We start from the raw sequence: 22,180 nt of genomic DNA, 5'->3' as shown, positions 1-22,180 counted from the left end.
ATTATACAGCCCCATCATCATTATACAGCCCCATCATCATTATACAGCTCCATCATCATTATACAGCCCCATCATCATTATACAGCCCCATCATCATTATACAGCTCCATCATCATCATACAGCTCCCATCATCATTAAATAGCCCCATCATCATTATACAGCCCCATCATCATTATACAGCCCCATCATCATCATACAGCTCCCATCATCATTATACAGCCCCATCATCATCATACAGCTCCCATCATCATTATACAGCCCCATCATCATTATACAGCCCCATCACCATTATACAGCCCCATCATCATTATACAGCCCCATCATCATTATACAGCCCCATCATCATTATACAGCCCCATCATCATCATACAGCTCCCATCATCATTATACAGCCCCATCATTATACAGCCCCATCATCATTATACAGCCCCATCATCATTATACAGCCCCATCATCATTATACAGCCTCATCATCATTATACAGCCCCATCATCATTATACAGCCCCATCATCATTATACAGCCCCCATCATTATACAGCTCCATCATCATTATACAGCCCCATCATTATACAGCCCCATCATCATTATACAGCTCCATCATTATACAGCCCCATCATCATTATACAGCCTCATCATCAGCCCCATCATCATTATCCCCATCATCATTATACAGCCCCATCATCATTATACAGCTCCCATCATCATTATACAGCCCCATCATCATTATACAGCTCCATCATCATTATACAGCCCCATCATCATTATACAGCCCCATCATCATTATACAGCTCCCATCATCATTATACAGCCCCATCATCATTATACAGCCCCATCATCATTATACAGCCCCATCATCATTATACAGCCCCATCATCATTATACAGCCCCATCATCATTATACAGCCCCATCATCATTATACAGCCCCATCATCATTATACAGCCCCATCATCATTATACAGCCCCATCATTATACAGCCCCATCATCATTATACAGCCCCATCATCATTATACAGCTCCATCATCATTATACAGCCCCATCATCATTATACAGCCCCATCATCATTATACAGCCCCATCATCATTATACAGCCCCATCATCATTATACAGCCCCATCATTATACAGCCCCATCATTATACAGCTCCATCATCATGATACAGCCCCATCATCATTATACAGCCCCATCATCATTATACAGCCCCCATCATTATACAGCTCCATCATCATTATACAGCCCCATCATTATACAGCCCCATCATCATTATACAGCTCCATCATTATACAGCCCCATCATCATTATACAGCCTCATCATCAGCCCCATCATCATTATCCCCATCATCATTATACAGCCCCATCATCATTATACAGCTCCCATCATCATTATACAGCCCCATCATCATTATACAGCCCCATCATCATTATACAGCCCCATCATCATTATACAGCTCCCATCATCATTATACAGCCCCATCATCATTATACAGCCCCATCATCATTATACAGCCCCATCATTATACAGCCCCATCATTATACAGCCCCATCATCATTATACAGCCCCATCATCATTATACAGCTCCATCATCATTATACAGCCCCATCATCATTATACAGCCCCATCATCATTATACAGCCCCATCATCATTATACAGCCCCATCATCATTATACAGCCCCATCATTATACAGCCCCATCATTATACAGCTCCATCATCATGATACAGCCCCATCATCATTATACAGCCCCATCATCATTATACAGCCCCCATCATTATACAGCTCCATCATCATTATACAGCCCCATCATTATACAGCCCCATCATCATTATACAGCTCCATCATTATACAGCCCCATCATCATTATACAGCCTCATCATCAGCCCCATCATCATTATCCCCATCATCATTATACAGCCCCATCATCATTATACAGCCCCATCATCATTATACAGCCCCATCATCATTATACAGCCCCATCATCATTATACAGCTCCCATCATCATTATACAGCCCCATCATCATTATACAGCCCCATCATCATTATACAGCCCCATCATCATTATACAGCTCCCATCATCATTATACAGCCCCATCATCATTATACAGCCCCATCATCATTATACAGCTCCCATCATCATTATACAGCCCCATCATCATTATACAGCCCCATCATCATTATACAGCTCCATCATTATACAGCCCCATCATCATTATACAGCCTCATCATCAGCCCCATCATCATTATCCCCATCATCATTATACAGCCCCATCATCATTATACAGCTCCCATCATCATTATACAGCCCCATCATCATTATACAGCCCCATCATCATTATACAGCCCCATCATCATTATACAGCCCCATCATCATTATACAGCCCCATCATCATTATACAGCCCCATCATCATTATACAGCCCCATCATTATACAGCCCCATCATTATACAGCTCCATCATCATGATACAGCCCCATCATCATTATACAGCCCCATCATCATTATACAGCCCCCATCATTATACAGCTCCATCATCATTATACAGCCCCATCATTATACAGCCCCATCATCATTATACAGCTCCATCATTATACAGCCCCATCATCATTATACAGCCTCATCATCAGCCCCATCATCATTATCCCCATCATCATTATACAGCCCCATCATCATTATACAGCTCCCATCATCATTATACAGCCCCATCATCATTATACAGCCCCATCATCATTATACAGCCCCATCATCATTATACAGCTCCCATCATCATTATACAGCCCCATCATCATTATACAGCCCCATCATTATACAGCCCCATCATCATTATACAGCTCCATCATTATTATACAGCTCCATCATTATACAGCCCCATCATCATTATACAGCCTCATCATCAGCCCCATCATCATTATCCCCATCATCATTATACAGCCCCATCATCATTATACAGCTCCCATCATCATTATACAGCCCCATCATCATTATACAGCCCCATCATCATTATACAGCCCCATCATCATTATACAGCCCCATCATCATTATACAGCCCCATCATCATTATACAGCCCCATCATCATTATACAGCCCCATCATCATTATACAGCCCCATCATCATTATACAGACTCATCATCATTATACAGCCCCATCATCATTATACAGCCCCATCATCATTATACAGCCCCATCATTATACAGCCCCATCATCATTATACAGCCCCATCATTATACAGCCCCATCATTATACAGCCCCATCATCATTATACAGCCCCATCATCATTATACAGCTCCATCATCATTATACAGCCCCATCATCATTATACAGCCCCATCATCATTATACAGCCCCATCATCATTATACAGCCCCATCATCATTATACAGCCCCATCATCATTATACAGCCCCATCATTATACAGCCCCATCATTATACAGCTCCATCATCATGATACAGCCCCATCATCATTATACAGCCCCATCATCATTATACAGCCCCCATCATTATACAGCCCCATCATCATTATACAGCCCCATCATCATTATACAGCCCCCATCATTATACAGCCCCATCATCATTATACAGCCCCATCATCATTATACAGCTCCATCATCATTATACAGCTCCATCATCATTATACAGCTCCATCATCATTATACAGCTCCATCATCATTATACAGCCCCATCATCATTATACAGCCCCATCATCATTATACAGCCCCATCATCATTATACAGCCCCATCATCATTATACAGCTCCATCATCATTATACAGCCCCATCATCATTATACAGCCCCATCATCATTATACAGCCCCATCATCATTATACAGCCCCATCATCATTATACAGCCCCATCATCATTATACAGCCCCATCATCATTATACAGCCCCATCATCATTATACAGCCCCATCATCATTATACAGCTCCATCATCATTATACAGCCCCATCATCATTATACAGCCCCCATCATCATTATACAGCCCCATCATCATGATACAGCCCCATCATTATTATACAGCTCCATCATTATACAGCCCCATCATCATTATACAGCCCCCATCATCATTATACAGCCCCATCATCATTATACAGCTCCATCATTATACAGCCCCATCATCATTATACAGCCCCCATCATTATACAGCCCCATCATCATTATACAGCCCCATCATCATTACACAGCCCCATCATCATTATACAGCCCCATCATCATTATACAGCCCCATCATCATTATACAGCCCCATCATCATTATACAGCCCCATCATTATACAGCCCCATCATCATTATACAGCCCCATCATCATTATACAGCCCCCATCATTATACAGCTCCATCATCATTATACAGCCCCATCATTACACAGCCCCATCATCATTATACAGCTCCATCATTATACAGCCCCATCATCATTATACAGCCCCATCATCATTATACAGCCCCATCATCATCATACAGCTCCCATCATCATTATACAGCCCCATCATCATCATACAGCTCCCATCATCATTATACAGCCCCATCATCATTATACAGCCTCATCACCATTATACAGCCCCATCATCATTATACAGCCCCATCATCATTATACAGCCCCATCATCATTATACAGCCCCATCATCATCATACAGCTCCCATCATCATTATACAGCCCCATCATTATACAGCCCCATCATCATTATACAGCCCCATCATCATTATACAGCCCCATCATCATTATACAGCCTCATCATCATTATACAGCCCCATCATCATTATACAGCCCCATCATCATTATACAGCCCCCATCATTATACAGCTCCATCATCATTATACAGCCCCATCATTATACAGCCCCATCATCATTATACAGCTCCATCATTATACAGCCCCATCATCATTATACAGCCTCATCATCAGCCCCATCATCATTATCCCCATCATCATTATACAGCCCCATCATCATTATACAGCTCCCATCATCATTATACAGCCCCATCATCATTATACAGCTCCATCATCATTATACAGCCCCATCATCATTATACAGCCCCATCATCATTATACAGCTCCCATCATCATTATACAGCCCCATCATCATTATACAGCCCCATCATCATTATACAGCCCCATCATCATTATACAGCCCCATCATCATTATACAGCCCCATCATCATTATACAGCCCCATCATCATTATACAGCCCCATCATCATTATACAGCCCCATCATTATACAGCCCCATCATTATACAGCCCCATCATCATTATACAGCCCCATCATCATTATACAGCTCCATCATCATTATACAGCCCCATCATCATTATACAGCCCCATCATCATTATACAGCCCCATCATCATTATACAGCCCCATCATCATTATACAGCCCCATCATCATTATACAGCCCCATCATTATACAGCTCCATCATCATGATACAGCCCCATCATCATTATACAGCCCCATCATCATTATACAGCCCCCATCATTATACAGCTCCATCATCATTATACAGCCCCATCATTATACAGCCCCATCATCATTATACAGCTCCATCATTATACAGCCCCATCATCATTATACAGCCTCATCATCAGCCCCATCATCATTATCCCCATCATCATTATACAGCCCCATCATCATTATACAGCTCCCATCATCATTATACAGCCCCATCATCATTATACAGCTCCATCATCATTATACAGCCCCATCATCATTATACAGCTCCCATCATCATTATACAGCCCCATCATCATTATACAGCCCCATCATCATTATACAGCCCCATCATTATACAGCCCCATCATCATTATACAGCTCCATCATTATACAGCCCCATCATCATTATACAGTCCCATCATCATTATACAGCCCCATCATCATTATACAGCCCCATCATCATTATACAGCCCTATCATCATTATACAGCCCCATCATCATTATACAGCCCCATCATCATTATACAGCCCCATCATCATTATACAGACTCATCATCATTATACAGCCCCATCATCATTATACAGCCCCATCATCATTATACAGCCCCATCATTATACAGCCCCATCATCATTATACAGCCCCATCATTATACAGCCCCATCATTATACAGCCCCATCATCATTATACAGCCCCATCATCATTATACAGCTCCATCATCATTATACAGCCCCATCATCATTATACAGCCCCATCATCATTATACAGCCCCATCATCATTATACAGCCCCATCATCATTATACAGCCCCATCATTATACAGCCCCATCATTATACAGCTCCATCATCATGATACAGCCCCATCATCATTATACAGCCCCATCATTATACAGCCCCATCATCATTATACAGCTCCATCATTATACAGCCCCATCATCATTATACAGCCCCATCATCATTATACAGCCCCATCATTATACAGCCCCATCATTATACAGCTCCATCATCATGATACAGCCCCATCATCATTATACAGCCCCATCATTATACAGCCCCATCATCATTATACAGCCCCCATCATTATACAGCCCCATCATCATTATACAGCCCCATCATCATTATACAGCCCCCATCATTATACAGCCCCATCATCATTATACAGCCCCATCATCATTATACAGCTCCATCATCATTATACAGCTCCATCATCATTATACAGCTCCATCATCATTATACAGCTCCATCATCATGATACAGCCCCATCATTATTATACAGCTCCATCATTATACAGCCTCATCATCATTATACAGCCCCATCATCATTATACAGCCCCCATCATCATTATACAGCCCCATCATCATTATACAGCTCCATCATTATACAGCCCCATCATCATTATACAGCCCCCATCATTATACAGCCCCATCATCATTATACAGCCTCATCATCATTATACAGCCCCATCATTATACAGCCCCATCATCATTATACAGCCCATTCATCATTATACAGCCCCATCATCATTATACAGCCCCATCATCATTATACAGCCCCATCATCATTATACAGCCCCATCATCATTATACAGCCCCCATCATTATACAGCTCCATCATCATTATACAGCCCCATCATTATACAGCCCCATCATCATTATACAGCTCCATCATTATACAGCCCCATCATCATTATACAGCTCCATCATCATTATACAGCTCCATCATCATTATACAGCCCCATCATCATTATACAGCCCCATCATCATTATACAGCCCCATCATCATTATACAGTCCCATCATCATTATACAGCCCCATCATCATTATACAGCCCCATCATCATTATACAGCCCCATCATCATTATACAGCCCCATCATCATTATACAGCCCCATCATCATTATACAGCCCCATCATCATTATACAGCCCCATCATCATTATACAGACTCATCATCATTATACAGCCTCATCATCATTATACAGCCCCATCATCATTATACAGCCCCATCATCATTATACAGCCCCATCATCATTATACAGCCCCATCATCATTATACAGCCTCATCATCATTATACAGCCTCATCATTATACAGCCCCATCATCATTATACAGCCCCATCATTATACAGCCCCATCATTATACAGCCCCATCATCATTATACAGCCCCATCATCATTATACAGCCCCATCATCATTATACAGCCCCATCATCATTATACAGCTCCATCACCATTATACAGCTCCATCATCAATATACAGCCCCATCATCATTATACAGCCTCATCATCATTATACAGCTCCCATCATCATTATACAGCTCCATCATCATTATACAGCCCCATCATTATACAGCTTCATCATCATTATACAGCCCCATCATTATACAGCCCCATCATCATTATACAGCCCCATCATTATACAGCCCCATCATCATTATACAGCCCCATCATCATTATACAACCCCATCATCATTATACAGCCCCATCATCATTATATAATGATGATGAGGCTGTATAATGATGATGGAGCTGTATAATGATGATGGGGGCTGTATAATGATGATGAGGCTGTATAATGATGATGAGGCTGTATAATGATGGGAGGTGTATAATGATGATGGGGGCTGTATAATGATGATGGGGGCTGTATAATGATGATGGGGCTGTATAATGATGATGGGGCTGTATAATGATGATGGGGCTGTATAATGATGATGGAGCTGTATAATGATGATGGGGCTGTATAATGATGATGGGGCTGTATAATGATGATGGGGCTGTATAATGATGATGGGGCTGTATAATGATGGGGCTGTATAATGATGGGGCTGTATAATGATGATGGGGCTGTATAATGATGAGGCTGTATAATGATGATGAGGCTGTATAATGATGATGGGGCTGTATAATGATGGGGCTGTATAATGATGATGGGGCTGTATAATGATGATGGGGCTGTATAATGATGATGGAGCTGTATAATGATGATGGGGCTGTATAATGATGATGGGGCTGTATAATGATGATGGGGCTGTATAATGATGGGGCTGTATAATGATGATGGGGCTGTATAATGATGGGGCTGTATAATGATGATGGGGCTGTATAATGATGAGGCTGTATAATGATGATGAGGCTGTATAATGATGATGGGGCTGTATAATGATGATGGGGCTGTATAATGATGATGGGGCTGTATAATGATGATGGGGCTGTATAATGATGAGGCTGTATAATGATGATGGGGCTGTATAATGATGGGGCTGTATAATGATGATGGGGCTGTATAATGATGATGGGGCTGTATAATGATGATGGAGCTGTATAATGATGATGGGGCTGTATAATGATGATGGGGCTGTATAATGATGATGGGGCTGTATAATGATGGGGCTGTATAATGATGATGGGGCTGTATAATGATGGGGCTGTATAATGATGATGGGGCTGTATAATGATGAGGCTGTATAATGATGATGAGGCTGTATAATGATGATGGGGCTGTATAATGATGATGGGGCTGTATAATGATGATGGGGCTGTATAATGATGATGGGGCTGTATAATGATGGGGCTGTATAATGATGATGGGGCTGTATAATGATGAGGCTGTATAATGATGATGGGGCTGTATAATGATGATGGGAGCTGTATAATGATGATGGGGCTGTATATTGATGATGGGGCTGTATAATGATGATGGGGCTGTATAATGATGATGGGGCTGTATAATGATGATGGGGCTGTATAATGATGATGGGGCTGTATAATGATGATGGGGCTGTATAATGATGATGGGGCTGTATAATGTTGATGGGGCTGTATAATGATGATGGGGTTGTATAATGATGATGATGGGGCTGTATAATGATGATGTGGGCTGTATAATGATGATGGTGCTGTATAATGATGATGGGGCTGTATAATGATGATGGGGCTGTATAATGATGATGGGGCTGTATAATGATGATGGGGCTGTATAATGATGATGGGGTTGTATAATGATGATGGGGCTGTATAATGATGATGGAGCTGTATAATAATGATGTGGGCTGTATAATGATGGGGCTGTATAATGATGATGAAGCTGTATAATGATGGGGCTGTATAATGATGATGGGGCTGTATAATGATGATGGGGCTGTATAATGATGATGTGGGCTGTATAATGATGGGGCTGTATAATGATGATGAAGCTGTATAATGATGGGGCTGTATAATGATGATGGAGCTGTATAATGATGATGGGAGCTGTATAATGATGATGAGGCTGTATAATGATGATGGGGCTGTATATTGATGATGGAGCTGTATAATGATGATGGAGCTGTATAATGATGATGGGGCTGTATAATGATGATGGGGCTGTATAATGATGATGGGGCTGTATAATGATGATGGGGCTGTATAATGATGATGGGGCTGTATAATGATGATGGGGCTGTATAATGATGATGGGGCTGTATAATGATGATGGGGCTGTATAATGATGATGGGGCTGTATAATGATGATGAGGCTGTATAATGATGATGGGGCTGTATAATGATGATGGGGCTGTATAATGATGATGGGGCTGTATAATGATACAACCCCATCATCATTATACAGCCCCATCATCATTATACAGCCCCCATCATCATTATACAGCTCCATCATCATTATACAGCCTCATCATCATTATACAGCCCCATCATCATTATACAGCCCCATCATCATTATACAGCTCCATCATTATTATACAGCCTCATCATCATTATACAGCCCCATCATCATTATACAGCCCCATCATCATTATACAGCTCCATCATCATTATACAGCCTCATCATCATTATACAGCCCCATCATCATTATACAGCCCCATCATCATTATACAGCTCCATCATCATTATACAGCTCCATCATCATTATACAGCTCCATCATCATTATACAGCTCCATCATCAATATACAGCCCCATCATCATTATACAGCCCCATCATCATCATACAGCCTCATCATCATCATACAGCCTCATCATCATTATACAGCTCCATCATCATTATACAGCCTCATCATTATACAGCCCCATCATCATTATACAGCCCCATCACCATTATACAGCCTCATCATTATACAGCCCCATCATCATTATACAGCCCCATCATCATTATACAGCCCCATCATCATTATACAGCCCCATCATCATTATACAGCCTCATCATCATTATACAGCCCCATCATCATTATACAGCCCCATCATCATTATACAGCCCCATCATCATTATACAGCCCCATCATCATTATACAGCCCCATCATCATTATACAGCCCCATCATTATACAGCCCCATCATCATTATACAGCTCCATCATCATTATACAGCCCCATCATCATTATACAGCTCCATCATCATTATACAGCCCCATCATTATACAGCTCCATCATTATACAGCCCCATCATCATTATACAGTCCCATCATCATTATACAGTCCCATCATCATTATACAGCTGCATCATCATTATACAGCTCCATCATCATTATACAGCCCCATCATTATACAGCTCCATCATTATACAGCTCCATCATCATTATACAGCTCCATCATCATTATACAGTCCCATCATCATTATACAGTCCCATCATCATTATACAGCTGCATCATCATTATACAGCTCCATCATCATTATACAGCCCCATCATCATTATACAGCCCCATCATCATTATACAGCTCCCATCATCATTATACAGCACCATCATCATTATACAGCCCCCATCATTATACAGCCCCATCATCATTATACAGCTCCCATCATCATTATACAGCCCCATCATCATTATACAGCCCCATCATTATACAGCCCCATCATTATACAGCCCCATCATTATACAGCCCCCATCATCATTATACAGCCCCCATCATCATTATACAGCCCCATCATCATTATACAGCCCCATCATCATTATACAGCACCATCATCATTATACAGCACCATCATCATTATACAGCCCCATCATTATACAGCCCCATCATCATTATACAGCCCCATCATCATTATACAGCCCCATCATCATTATACAGCCCCATCATCATTATACAGCCCCATCATCATTATACAGCCCCATCATTATACAGCTCCATCATTATCCAGCCCCATCATCATTATACAGCTGCATCATCATTATACAGCTCCATCATCATTATACAGCCTCATCATCATTATACAGCCCCATCATCATTATACAGCCCCATCATCATTATACAGCCCCATCATCATTATACAGCCTCATCATTATATAGCCTCATCATCATTATACAGCCCCATCATCATTATACAGCTCCCATCATCATTATACAGCACCATCATCATTATACAGCCCCCATCATTATACAGCCCCATCATCATTATACAGCTCCCATCATCATTATACAGCTCCATCATCATTATACAGCCCCATCATCATTATACAGCTCCATCATCATTATACAGCTCCATCATTATACAGCCTCATCATCATTATACAGCCTCATCATCATTATACAGCCCCATCATCATTATACAGCCCCATCATCATTATACAGCCCCATCATCATTATACAGCTCCCATCATCATTATACAGCACCATCATCATTATACACCTCCCATCATTATACAGCCTCATCATCATTATACAGCCCCATCATCATTATACAGCCCCATCATCATTATACAGCTCCATCATCATTATACAGCCCCATCATCATTATACAGCTCCCATCATCATTATACAGCACCATCATCATTATACAGCCCCATCATCATTATACAGCCCCATCATCATTATACAGCCCCATCATCATTATACAGCCCCATCATCATTATACAGCCCCATCATCATTATACAGCCCCATCATCATTATACAGCCCCCATCATCATTATACAGCCCCATCATCATTATACAGCCCCCATCATTATACAGCCCCATCATCATTATACAGCTCCCATCATCATTATACAGCCCCATCATCATTATACAGCTCCCATCATCATTATACAGCCCCATCATCATTATACAGCCCCATCATTATTATACAGCCCCATCATTATACAGCCCCATCATCATTATACAGCCCCATCATCATTATACAGCCCCCATCATCATTATACAGCACCATCATCATTATACAGCCCCATCATTATACAGCCCCATCATCATTATACAGCCTCATCATTATACAGCCCCATCATCATTATACAGCCCCATCATTATACAGCCCCATCATCATTATACAGCCTCATCATTATACAGCCTCATCATCATTATACAGCCCCATCATTATACAGCCCCATCATCATTATACAGCCCCATCATCATTATACAGCCCCATCATCATTATACAGCCCCATCATCATTATACAGCCCCCATCATTATACAGCTCCATCATCATTATACAGCCCCATCATCATTATACAGCTGCATCATCATTATACAGCTCCATCATCATTATACAGCCCCATCATCATTATACAGCCCCATCATCATTATACAGCCCCATCATCATTATACAGCCCCATCATCATTATACAGCCCCATCATCATTATACAGCCTCATCATCATTATACAGCCCCATCATCATTATACAGCTCCATCATCATTATACAGCCCCATCATTATACAGCTCCGTCATCATTATACAGCCCCATCATTATACAGCTCCATCATCATTATACAGCCCCATCATCATTATACAGCCCCATCATCATTATACAGCCCCATCATTATACAGCCCCCATCATCATTATACAGCCCCCATCATCATTATACAGCCCCATCATCATTATACAGCCCCCATCATTATACAGCTCCATCATCATTATACAGCCCCATCATCATTATACAGCTCCATCATCATTATACAGCCCCATCATTATACAGCCCCCATCATCATTATACAGCCCCATCATTATACAGCCCCCATCATTATACAGCCCCATCATCATTATACAGCCCCATCATCATTATACAGCTCCATCATCATTATACAGCCCCCATCATTATACAGCCCCATCATTATACAGCCCCATCATCATTATACAGCCCCCATCATTATACAGCTCCATCATCATTATACAGCCCCATCATCATTATACAGCCCCCATCATCATTATACAGCCCCATCATCATTATACAGCCCCATCATCATTATACAGCCCCCATCATCATTATACAGCCCCCATCATCATTATACAGCTCCCATCATCATTATACAGCCCCATCATCATTATACAGCCCCATCATCATTATACAGCCCCATCATCATTATACAGCCCCATCATCATTATACAGCCCCATCATCATTATACAGCCCCATCATCATTATACAGCCCCATCATCATTATACAGCCCCATCATCATTATACAGCCCCATCATCATTATACAGCCCCATCATTATACAGCTCCATCATCATTATACAGCCAAATCATCATTATACAGCTCCATCATCATTATACAGCTCCATCATCATTATACAGCCCCATCATCATTACACAGCCCCATCATCATTATACAGCCCCATCATCATTATACAGCCCCATCATTATACAGCCCCATCATTATACAGCCCCATCATCATTATACAGCCCCATCATCATTATACAGCTCCATCATCATTATACAGCCTCATCATCATTATACAGCCCCATCATCATTATACAGCCCCATCATTATACAGCCCCATCATTATACAGCCCCATCATCATTATACAGCCCCATCATCATTATACAGCTCCATCATCATTATACAGCCCCATCATTATACAGCCCCATCATCATTATACAGCCCCATCATCATTATACAGCTCCCATCATCATTATACAGCCCCATCATCATTATACAGCCCCATCATCATTATACAGCCCCATCATCATTATACAGCCCCATCATCATTATACAGCCCCATCATTATACAGCCCCATCATTATACAGCTCCATCATCATTATACAGCCCCCATCATTATACAGCCCCATCATTATACAGCCCCATCATCATTATACAGCTCCATCATCATTATACAGCCCCATCATCATTATACAGCCCCATCATTATACAGCCCCATCATTATACAGCCCCATCATTATACAGCCCCATCATCATTATACAGCCTCATCATCATTATACAGCCCCATCATCATTATACAGCCCCATCATTATACAGCCCCATCATTATACAGCCCCATCATCATTATACAGCCCCATCATCATTATACAGCCCCATCATTATACAGCCCCATCATTATACAGCCCCATCATCATTATACAGCCCCATCATCATTATACAGCCCCATCATTATACAGCCCCATCATTATACAGCTCCATCATCATTATACAGCCCCATCATCATTATACAGCCCCATCATCATTATACAGCTCCATCATCATTATACAGCCCCATCATCATTATACAGCCCCATCATCATTATACAGCCCCATCATCATTATACAGCCCCATCATCATTTTACAGCCCCATCATTATACAGCCCCATCATCATTATACAGCCCCATCATCATTATACAGCCCCATCATTATACAGCCCCATCATCATTATACAGCCTCATCATCATTATACAGCTCCATCATCATTATACAGCCCCATCATCATTTTACAGCCCCATCATTATACAGCCCCATCATCATTATACAGCCCCATCATCATTATACAGCCCCATCATTATACAGCCCCATCATCATTATACAGTCCCATCATCATTATACAGCTCCATCATCATTATACAGCCCCATCATCATTATACAGCCCCATCATCATTATACAGCCCCCATCATCATTATACAGCCCCCATCATCATTATACAGCTCCATCATTATACAGCCCCATCATCATTATACAGCCCCATCATCATTATACAGCTCCCATCATTATACAGCCCCATCATCATTATACAGCCCCCATCGTCATTATACAGCTCCATCATTATACAGCCCCATCATCATTATACAGCCCCATCATCATTATACAGCCCCATCATTATACAGCCCCATCATCATTATACAGCCCCATCATCATTATACAGCTCCCATCATCCTTATACAGCCCCATCATCATTATACAGCCCCATCATTATACAGCCCCATCATCATTATACAGCCCCATCATCATTATACAGCTCCCATCATTATACAGCCCCATCATCATTATACAGCCCCATCATTATACAGCCCCATCATCATTATACAGCCCCATCATCATTATACAGCCCCATCATCATTATACAGCCTCATCATCATTATACAGCACCATCATCATTATACAGCCCCATCATCATTATACAGCCCCATCATTATACAGCCCCATCATCATTATACAGCCCCATCATCATTATACAGCCCCATCATCATTATACAGCCCCATCATCATCATACAGCCCCATCATCATACAGCCCCATCATTATACAGCCCCATCATCATTATACAGCCTCATCATCATTATACAGCACCATCATCATTATACAGCCCCATCATCATTATACAGCCCCATCATTATACAGCCCCATCATCATTATACAGCCCCATCATCATTATACAGCCCCATCATCATTATACAGCTCCATCATCATTATACAGCCCCATCATCATTATACAGCCCCATCATCATTATACAGCCTCATCATCATTATACAGCACCATCATCATTATACAGCCCCTATCATTATACAGCCCCATCATCATTATACAGCCCCATCATCATTATACAGCCCCATCATCATTATACAGCCCCATCATCATTATACAGCCCCATCATCATTATACAGCCCCATCATCATTATACAGCCCCATCATCATTATACAGCCCCATCATCATTATACAGCCCCATCATCATTATACAGCCCCATCATCATTATACAGCCCCATCATCATTATACAGCCCCATCATCATTATACAGCCCCCATCATCATTATACAGCCCCATCATCATTATACAGCCCCATCATCATTATACAGCCCCCATCATCATTATACAGCCCCATCATCATTATACAGCCCCATCATCATTATACAGCCCCCATCATCATTATACAGCCCCATCATCATTATACAGCCCCATCATCATTATACAGCCCCATCATCATTATACAGCCCCATCATTATACAGCCCAGTCATCATTATACAGCCCCATCATCATTATACAGCCCCATCATCATTATACAGCCCCATCATCATTATACAGCTCCATCATCATTATACAGCTCCATCATCAATATACAGCCCCATCATCATTATACAGCCTCATCATCATTATACAGCTCCCATCATCATTATACAGTTCCCATCATCATTATACAGCCCCATCATCATTATACAGCCCCATCATCATTATACAGCCCCATCATCATTATACAGCCCCATCATCATTATACAGCCCCATCATCATTATACAGCCTCATCATCATTATACAGCCCCATCATCATTATACAGCCCCATCATCATTATACAGCCCCATCATCATTATACAGCTCCATCATCATTATACAGCCCCATCATCATTATACAGCTCCATCATCATTATACAGCTCCATCATCAATATACAGCCCCATCATCATTATACAGCCTCATCATCATTATACAGCCCCATCATCATTATACAGCCCCATCATCATTATACAGCCCCATCATCATTATACAGCCCTATCATCATTATACAGCCCCATCATCATTATACAGTTCCCATCATCATTATACAGCCCCATCATCATTATACAGCCCCATCATCATTATACAGCCCCATCATCATTATACAGCCCCATCATTATACAGCCCCATCATCATTATACAGCCCCATCATCATTATACAGCCCCCATCATCATTATACAGCTCCATCATCATTATACAGCCCCATCATCATTATACAGCCCCATCATCATTATACAGCCCCATCATCATTATACAGCCCCATCATCATTATACAGCCTCATCATCATTATACAGCCCCATCATCATTACACAGCCCCATCATCATTATACAGCCCCATCATTATACAGCCCCATCATTATACAGCTCCATCATCATTATACAGCTCCATCATCATTACACAGCCCCATCATCATTATACAGCCCCATCATCATTATACAGCCCCATCATCATTATACAGCCCTATCATCATTATACAGCCCCATCATCATTATACAGCCCCATCATCATTATACAGCCCCATCATCATTATACAGCCCTATCATCATTATACAGCCCCATCATCATTATACAGCCCCATCATCATTATACAGCCCCATCATCATTATACAGCCCCATCATTATACAGCCCAGTCATCATTATACAGCCCCATCATCATTATACAGCCCCATCATCATTATACAGCCCCATCATCATTATACAGCTCCATCATCATTATACAGCTCCATCATCAATATACAGCCCCATCATCATTATACAGCCTCATCATCATTATACAGCTCCCATCATCATTATACAGTTCCCATCATCATTATACAGCCCCATCATCATTATACAGCCCCATCATCATTATACAGCCCCATCATCATTATACAGCCCCCATCATCATTATACAGCCCCATCATCATTATACAGCCTCATCATCATTATACAGCCCTATCATCATTATACAGCCCCATCATCATTATACAGTTCCCATCATCATTATACAGTCCCATCATCATTATACAGCCCCATCATCATTATACAGCCCCATCATCATTATACAGCCCCATCATTATACAGCCCCATCATCATTATACAGCCCCATCATCATTATACAGCCCCCATCATCATTATACAGCCCCATCATCATTATACAGCCCCATCATCATTATACAGCCCCATCATCATTATACAGCCCCATCATCATTATACAGCCTCATCATCATTATACAGCCCCATCATCATTACACAGCCTCATCATCATTATACAGCCCCATCATTATACAGCCCCATCATTATACAGCTCCATCATCATTATACAGCCCCATCATTATACAGCTCCATCATCATACAGCCCCATCATCATTATACAGCCCCATCATCATTATACAGCCCCATCATCATTATACAGCTCCATCATCATTATACAGCCCCATCATCATTATACAGCCTCATCATCATTATACAGCTCCATCATCATTATACAGCCCCATCATCATTATACAGCCCCATCATCATTATACAGCCCCATCATCATTATACAGTTCCCATCATCATTATACAGCCTCATCATCATTATACAGCTCCATCATCATTATACAGCCCCATCATCATTATACAGCCCCATCATCATTATACAGCCCCATCATCATTATACAGCCCTATCATCATTATACAGCCCCATCATCATTATACAGTTCCCATCATCATTATACAGTCCCATCATCATTATACAGCCCCATCATCATTATACAGCCCCATCATCATTATACAGCCCCATCATTATACAGCTCCATCATCATTATACAGCCCCATCATCATTATACAGCCCTATCATCATTATACAGCCCCATCATCATTATACAGCCCCATCATCATTATACAGCCCTATCATCATTATACAGCCCCATCATCATTATACAGCCCCATCATCATTATACAGCCCCATCATCATTATACAGCTCCCATCATTATACAGCCCCATCATTATACAGCCCACATCATTATACAGCCCCATCATCATTATACAGCCCCATCATCATTATACAGCCCCATCATCATTATACAGCCCCATCATCATTATACAGCCCCATCATCATTATACAGCCCCATCATCATTATACAGCCCCATCATTATACAGCCCCATCATCATTATACAGCCCCATCATTATACAGCCCCATCATCATTATACAGCCCCATCATCATTATACAGCCCCATCATTATACAGCCCCATCATCATTATACAGCCCACATCATCATTATACAGCCCCATCATCATTATACAGCCCCATCATCATTATACAACCCCCATCATTATACAGCCCCATCATTATACAGCTCCATCATCATTATACAGCTCCCATCATCATTATACAGCCCCATCATCATTATACAGCCCCATCATCATTATACAGCCCCATCATCATTATACAGCCCCATCATCATTATACAGCCCCATCATCATTATACAGCCCCATCATTATACAGCCCCATCATCATTATACAGCCCCATCATTATACAGCCCCATCATCATTATACAGCCCCATCATCATTATACAGCCCCATCATTATACAGCCCCATCATCATTATACAGCCCACATCATCATTATACAGCCCCATCATCATTATACAGCCCCATCATCATTATACAACCCCCATCATTATACAGCCCCATCATTATACAGCTCCATCATCATTATACAGCCCCATCATCATTATACAGCCCCATCATTATACAGCCCCATCATCATTATACAGCCCCATCATTATACAGCCCCATCATCATTATACAGCCCCATCATCATTATACAGCCCCATCATTATACAGCCCCATCATCATTATACAGCCCACATCATCATTATACAGCCCCATCATCATTATACAGCCCCATCATCATTATACAACCCCCATCATTATACAGCCCCATCATTATACAGCTCCATCATCATTATACAGCTCCCATCATCATTATACAGCCCCATCATTATACAGCCCCATCATCATTATACAGCCCCATCATCATTATACAGCCCCATCATCATTATACAGCCCCATCATCATTATACAGCCCCATCATCATTATACAGCCCCATCATCATTATACAGCCCCATCATCATTATACAGCCCCATCATCATTATACAGCCCCATCATCATTATACAGCTCCCATCATCATTATACAGCCCCATCATCATTATACAGCCCCATCATCATTATACAGCCCCATCATCATTATACAGCTCCCATCATCATTATACAGCCCCATCATCATTATACAGCCCCATCATCATTATACAGCTCCATCATCATTATACAGCCCCATCATCATTATACAGCCTGTATCCTTACATTATGAAGCGGACATGTCACGGGAACTAATGACGTCAGAGAGAAGCGCCAAAGAATGCCGGGAACTTCCGGGTCACGTGACGCTAATTCAGCGCTTTACATTCGCCGAAAAAGGGATGACGTCATCTGATCCTTCTTAGTAATAGAGACGGATCGCTCCTTCCTTCATCTCCCAGAGCCGCACAGCAAAGCACACTGCCCCCTAGTGCTCAGCCCGGGACACAGCACCCTGCAGGCTGCTGTAGGGACCCAGTATGGGTGGTATAGAGAGGTCAGTATTATATATATATACACTGTATACAGAGGTCAGTATTATATATATATACACTGTATACAGAGGTCAGTATTATATATATATATACACTGTATACAGAGGTCAGTATTATATATATATACACTGTATACAGAGGTCAGTATTATATATATATATACACTGTATACAGAGGTCAGTATTATATACATATACACTGTATACAGAGGTCAGTATTATATATATATATATACACTGTATACAGAGGTCAGTATTATATATATATATACTGTATACAGAGGTCAGTATTATATATATACACTGTATACAGAGGTCAGTATTATATATATACACTGTATACAGAGGTCAGTATTATATATATATATATATACACTGTATACAGAGGTCAGTATTATATATATATATATATACACTGTATACAGAGGTCAGTATTATATATATATATATATATATATATATATACACTGTATACAGAGGTCAGTATTATATATATATACACTGTATACAGAGGTCAGTATTATATATATATACACTGTATACAGAGGTCAGTATTATATATATATATATATATATATATACACTGTATACAGAGGTCAGTATTATATATATATATATACACTGTATACAGAGGTCAGTATTATATATATATACACTGTATACAGAGGTCAGTATTATATATATATATACACTGTATACAGAGGTCAGTATTATATATATATATACACTGTATACAGAGGTCAGTATTATATATATATACACTGTATACAGAGGTCAGTATTATATATATACACTGTATACAGAGGTCAGTATTATATATATATATATATATATACACTGTATACAGAGGTCAGTATTATATATATATATATATACACTGTATACAGAGGTCAGTATTATATATATATATATATATACACTGTATACAGAGGTCAGTATTATATATATATATACACTGTATACAGAGGTCAGTATTATATATATATACACTGTATACAGAGGTCAGTATTATATATATATATATATATATATATACACTGTATACAGAGGTCAGTATTATATATATATATATACACTGTATACAGAGGTCAGTATTATATATATATACACTGTATACAGAGGTCAGTATTATATATATATATACACTGTATACAGAGGTCAGTATTATATATATATATATACACTGTATACAGAGGTCAGTATTATATATATATATATACACTGTATACAGAGGTCAGTATTATATATATATATATACACTGTATACAGAGGTCAGTATTATATATATATACACTGTATACAGAGGTCAGTATTATATATATATACACTGTATACAGAGGTCAGTATTATATATATATACACTGTATACAGAGGTCAGTATTATATATATATATACACTGTATACAGAGGTCAGTATTATATATATATATACACTGTATACAGAGGTCAGTATTATATATATATACACTGTATACAGAGGTCAGT

General features: G+C 40.3%; 1 protein-coding gene across 1 annotated transcript in view; it reads right to left on the bottom strand.

Annotated features, from left to right (window-relative positions):
- The window catches only part of TMUB1 (transmembrane and ubiquitin like domain containing 1), a 60,298-nt gene extending 39,757 nt beyond the window's left edge, over positions 1 to 20,541 (bottom strand). Inside the window, exon 1 of the mRNA XM_077267736.1 lies at positions 20,428 to 20,541. The gene's annotated coding sequence lies outside the window, so the exon portion shown is untranslated. The remainder of the gene's footprint in view (positions 1 to 20,427) is intronic.
- Positions 20,542 to 22,180: the final 1,639 nt, after the last annotated feature.

This window comes from Ranitomeya variabilis, chromosome 6 (assembly GCF_051348905.1).
Source record: "Ranitomeya variabilis isolate aRanVar5 chromosome 6, aRanVar5.hap1, whole genome shotgun sequence".
In the NCBI taxonomy this organism is placed as follows: domain Eukaryota; kingdom Metazoa; phylum Chordata; class Amphibia; order Anura; family Dendrobatidae; genus Ranitomeya; species Ranitomeya variabilis.
The sequence above is the reverse complement of the archived record's forward strand: the minus strand, read 5'-3'. Positions and strand labels throughout refer to the sequence as shown.